A 6,111-nucleotide genomic window follows, 5' to 3' on the forward strand; every position below is an offset into this window, starting at 1 on the left:
AGTCTCTGCGTCCAAAACTCCTTTTCCGTCCTCTTCCAAAGACACCAGTCCCTGGATTATGGCCCTTCCTAATCTGGTGTGACCTCATCATGACTTGATTACATCTGCAAAAGCCCTATTTCCAAATAAGGTCACATTCGCAGGTACTAGGGGTTAGGACTTCAACCTATATTTTGGGGAACACAATTCAACCCACAACGTGCTTGGAACCTTGGTCTATAAATTTAAGACAATACCTCAGAGGGCTATGGCAGGGGTTAAACACCTGACACCCAAGTCAGTAAGTAATAATAATAACAATAATAGGCAGCACGATATAGTGGGTCTTACTGATTGCTTATTTATGTGCCAGACACCCTTCTAAAATATGTTGTGCGTCCCCGTAAACTCTATCAGGCACACCTATTGCTATTTCCATCTCTTGTTTGACGACAGTGATGCCCATTGAGGTGAAGCAATTTGTCAGATTCCCTTGGCTGTCTGGTGGAGCCACTGAGGTTCGAACACAGACCGTGTGACCCAGTTCAATGAAGTCCTAATCAAAACGAACAGAGGTGAGGTCCAGGCATAGCCAGGGAACACGGCTGATTGTTCAGTCCTGCTGTGTATGGTCCTCAGAGTAATATAGTAGCCACTTCATGACTATGTCTTATTAAAAAGTTAAAAAAACAATTTTGAAACATTTGCCCATGATATTCTCGAAGAGACAGGATAATGTTCTCTGATGACCCTGCCCCCATCCTATATACTCCCTATATTATCTTCTTGCTTAACTTTCTCCACAGACTTCGTCAGTATCTCATATACTTATGATTTTGCATATTCAATTCTTTATTTTCTGTATCACGCCAGGAGAATGTACGATCCAGGACAGCAATGATTTTTGTTAGCTGGGTTCACTGCTGTGTTTCCTGCTCTTAGAAATATGCCCGGGCAGTTACCAGAGCTGTGGATAGGGGATGGGGCGAAGTGCATAAAGGTATAAACTTCCAGTTATGAGATAAATATGTCCTGGGGATGTCACATACACCATGGTGACCACAGTTAACAATACTGTTTTATATATTTGAGAGTTGCTAAGAGGGTAAATATTGAAAGTTCTCATCACGAGCGGAAAAAACCTTGCAACTCAACAGAAAGGAGGGGGAGGGGGAAAAAGGAAGAAAGCAAGCAAACCCGCCATATCAAAGATCAGCGTTGAGTGTTGCTGGATTAATGGATGGCAGGATGGGAGACAAGGAGGCACTGAGGTTCCATAAATCCCCAGGGCGGAGACTAAGCCACCCTGGTAACTGGCAGAATTCTCCAACCTAAAACAGTTTCGAGGTTCCTCAAGACATTAAAAATAGAGCTACCTACAACCCACCAATTGCACTACTGGGTATTTACCCCAAAGATACAAATATACTGATCTGAAGGGGCACATGCACCCCAATATTCATAGCAGCCATGTCCATAAAAGCCACACTGTGGAAGGAGCCCAGATGTCCTTCAACAGACAAATGGATAAAGAAGGTGTGGGTCATACAATGGAATATTCCTCAGCCATCAGAAAGGATGAATCCCCCCCCTTTGCATCGGCATGGATGGGACTGGAGGGGATTATGCTGAGTGAAATAAGTCAAGCAGAGAGAGACAATCATCACTTGGTTTCACCCGTACGTGGAACATAAGGAACGGCCTAGAGGACACAGGGGAAGGGAGGGAAGACTGAGTGGGAAGAAATCAGAGAGACAAACCATGAGAGACTCTGGATTCCAGGGACCAAACTGAGGGTTACAGAGGGGAGTGGGTTGGGGTCGGGGTAACCAGATGATGGGTATTCAGGAGGGCACACGTTGTGATGAGCACTGGGTGTTATACACAACTGATGACTCGTTGAACACTACATTAAAAACTAAAAAAAAAAAAAAACTAGTACATACATGTCGGCTAACTCAACATAATGAAAAAAAATTAAGTAAAAAAAAAAAAAAAAGAATTCCCCAACCTGCTCTTTTCCCACAGCAAGTTTGTCATCTCACTGGGACTGTGTCCAGGACATATTACCTCCAGTTGATTATTATTCCTCAAGTTTCCTTTGGAGGACTAACAAGGGATCATAATTATTTTTCCTTCTCCTCAAAATGGCAAGCATGCCCCTGCAAACATCTGTCTTCCTTGTGGTGAAATCATTACAGAGCTGGAGACTGCTGGCGCCTAGAGAGGTGTCACATACCCACACGCCGGGAGCTTTACCCTACAGCAGGCTGTGGGCGCTCCAAACCCGGTAACGTAGACCGTGTACGAGAGGTGACGGCGGCGCGGGTCACAGGCCCGGTTCTTTGCGCGCGGTTTGCGTCCGAATCGTTGGCGCCTTAGAACCGACTTCTTTCCAGGAGGAAGTCACTGGAGAAGCGGCAGCCGAACAGCTCGTACGACATGCGCCCGGGCGGCGCGGCTGTGGGTTTGGGGAGACTCGCTGGGGATCGGGGGACCGAGACAAGGGAACGCGCCCACGTAAAACGGTTTCCGGGGCGTGAGCCCCCCGAGAAAACGCCAGGCCCTACTGGGAGTCGAACCCAGGATCTCCTGTTTACGAGACAGGCGCTTTAACCAGCTAAGCCACAGAGCCACCTGCGAGGCGCCCCGCGGCTGGAGCGGCCTCACGGCGCCCGGGCTGGGTGGGAAAAGGCACTCACGCTCCGGAGTCTCCGGCGGGTCCAGAAAACTTGCCGCGAGCCGCGAGCCGCCTCCTCCCCGAGGGACGCGCCGGGCGCAGGACGCGCCGGAGGCAACGGCGGAGACGCGGCCCGCGCCGGACAGGACTTTGCTCTCATCCCGCGGAAAAGCGTAACGGAAAGTCGAGGCTGCGCCGCCGGTGGAGAAGACCTAGAAGGAAAACCTGCAATTTAAAGAGCACGACGGGGCTCGGCATGAAGGGCCGGCCCCGCGCAGCCCCGCGCAGCCCCGCGAGTGGAAGCCGCGCCAGAGCTCCAGGTCCGTGCGGCCCGAGGGCGCCGTGCGGCCGCGGAGCCCCAGCGGGTGTCTGCCCGGCCGTCGCGGGAGCAGCTGCCCCGGCGGAGCCTCTCAGGACCACCGCGGGGGTGGGCTGGGCGGTGGGGGACGCGGGAACCTTCGAGACATCCCGCGAGGCCAAAGAGCCATTTGCGGGCCGGTTTCCCGCCTCTCGCCCACGTCTGCTCCCCTCGGGCTACGTTTCCAGACCCGGGCAGTTCCGTACCCGAGCTCGCGAAGAACCGAAGGCCTCTCCGCCCCACCCCGGCCGCCCACTCCCGGGGACCCGCGCGCCCGGGAGGTCGCACCCCTCCCGCGGTGACCGGCACACCCTCCCCGAGGTCGCACCCCCCGCGGTGACCCGCACCCCCCCTGAGGTCGCACCCCTCCCGCGGTGACCGGCACACCCTCCCCGAGGTCGCACCCCCCGCAGTGACCCGCACCCCCCCTGAGGTCGTACCCCCCGGAGGTCGCACCCCCCGCGGTGACCCACACCCCCCCTGAGGTCGCACCCCCCCGCGGTGACCCGCACCCCCCCTGAGGTCGCACCCCCCCCGCGGTGACCCGCACCCCCCCTGAGGTCGCACCCCCCCCGCGGTGACCCGCACCCCTCCCCGAGGTCTCACCCCCGTGGTGACTGCACCCCCTCCCCGAGGTCGCACCCCCAGCAATGACCCTCACCCCCTTCCCGAGGTCGCACCGCGGGCGCTGCGTGCTTGGCGCCGGGAAGCCGGTCGCGCCGTGCGCCGGCGGGAGGGGCGGCGTCTGGCCGGGGGTGGGAGGGGCCCGGACTCGGGGGTCTGCGCGCGGGAGGCCTGGAAGCGCGGGACTGCGGGGCGGCGGGGCGACCGCGGTGCGGGGGGTGAGGGGGCGGCGGGGCGAGGCGGGGCGCCCGGAGCTGGGCTGGAGCCGGGGACTCACCCAGCCCGTGCTGGAGCGCGCGGCCGACTGTACTCGCGGGCCCCGTCCCGCTGCCCACCTGTGTGCTCCGCGGCGCGGCCGGCGGGGGACCGTCGGGCGACCGTCGGGCTGCGGGACAGAGCTGTGGTCTCCGTCTGTGCCGGTCACTCCGCTCCGGGCGGGCGTCGGGTGGGACCGGCACCGGGTGTCCTCTCGGTGGGGTCAGCGCAGGTCCAAGCACGCGGGTCTGACTCAGGGCTCCCGCTGGGAGGCCGCGGAGTGCCCGGCGGAAAGGCGGCCCGGACGCGCGCGAGCTCCTTCCGCGTTTGACCTTTGGGTCTCTGCGCATTGGAAGAGCTCTGGGGGAATTTGCTCTTTTTCTTTCTTTCTTTCTTCTTCTCCTTCTTCTTCCCCTCCCCCTCCTTTTTGAGGTCATGGGCCTAGGCGGCCCGGAGCGCTGGGTGAGGGCTCTCGTCTCCAGTCTCCGGCAGATTCGAATCCCACCCAACGACGGTCACTTCGTGCAAAAGCCGCAGAGCGGTCTAGGGACAGCCCTTCCGGTCTCCAGCTGCGGTCCTTTGCCTCCTGGGGAGCTGATGGCTTAGCGGAGGCCGAGATGTCTCTGTCACAATAAATTAAGGATAATTAAGACCCGGTTAAGAAAACAACCTCGAACCCAAGCTCTTCCCCTATTTACCCTTTGTTGTCCTATCTTTGGTCACGATTTGGAGTCCCAAAGGTTAGGATTTTACCTTTGTAGAGCGATTCTATTTAGTTAGTTTTTAGAAAGAGAGAGACAATGCCTGTGCGTAAGCCGGCGGGGAGCTGAGAGCGGAGGCGTGTCAAGCGGGCTGCGCGCTGAGTGGGGCGCCCCATGGGGGTCACGGAAGCATGACCTGAGCCCGGACCGAGAGTTCCCTGCTTAACCAATGGAGCCACCCTGGTGCCCCCACTCTTTTATTTATTTTTTTTTTTAAGATTTTATTTCTTTTAAGGATCCTCTACACCCAAAGTAAGGCTGGAACTCCCAACCCCTAGATCAAGAGTCACACGCTCTGCCGACTGAGAGAATCAGCCTTTTACTTGATATTTTCTAGGTTCCACCTGTCATTGTTCTACGTTTGTCTGAGAGGATATTCCTGTGATTCCATAATCCACATCTTCAGACCATCCAGCATAGGCTGATGACTTCTAAGTATCCTCCTCCCACAGACCTCTTTAGCATTTCACAGGATTATACTCAGCTGCCCATAAGACATTTCCACCTTCAACTCACCCAGTCCTTCCTGTTATGGCTTTTCTCCTTGTTAGCACCACAGTCTAGAACCTAGGGACTCACTCTAGATGACTTTCCGTCATTCGTTCCCTCCTCACACATGTATCCATCAAGTGTCTGCTGTTTAAGCTCAAGCAGGAACCCTTTCCTGTCTAATGGTGGCAGTCTCGGCATTCTAAGTGGAACCTACTACTGAAAATCATAATTTGACATGATTGAGGGTTTTTACTAGAAATTCCTTTAACCTGTCGATAAGCTAGCTAGTCCAAAGATAAAACTCTAGTTGTAATCTGATATTTGTTTCTAGAGAAGCTTATAGTCTAAATAGATAGCAATCTTGAGTTTTTGACTGGACAGAAAATTCTGGATCAAGCTTACCGTAAAGGATAGTTGAATTTGACCAAAAATTATGAAAAACAATCTTAATTGGTGGCATATAGTGTTCCAAGTTTGTTCCTTTTTTGCATAGAGGGAGTTGTAGACATTGGGTGGCCTGATTGGTGGGTCTGTAAAGGGCAGAGTGAGCCACAGCCCCTTGGGACCCGAAACTCCATGGTAAGACTTTCACCCTCACATTGTGCTATCTTCTGTCCCCAGCCTGAGGGTACCTCTTAAAACACAGGATGGGTGTGCGGTTTGGCTCGTGTTGAATAATCCAGTTAGGGAGCACCTGACACGGGCTTTTTTCCCTGGGCCGTCTGCTCTGTGTATCTAATGTCAGGTGCACATCAACTATCCATTCTCTCTTAGACTGAGAGAGGACAGGTAGAAATAGAGAGTTTAAAGTTAGTTCACATTTTGCCTAGGGTTTGGAGATACGGTCTGCCAAACTGTACTGGCATAAAGCGGCTGAGTTCGAGAGGACGTGGTGGCAGACAGAGGGCGTGGATTCTGCCGAACTGCAAATTAGGACTCGATGTTGAAGCCCAGAGACCCTC

The sequence above is a fragment of the Martes martes genome, assembly GCF_963455335.1.
Source record: "Martes martes genome assembly, chromosome: 6".
NCBI lineage: Eukaryota > Metazoa > Chordata > Mammalia > Carnivora > Mustelidae > Martes > Martes martes.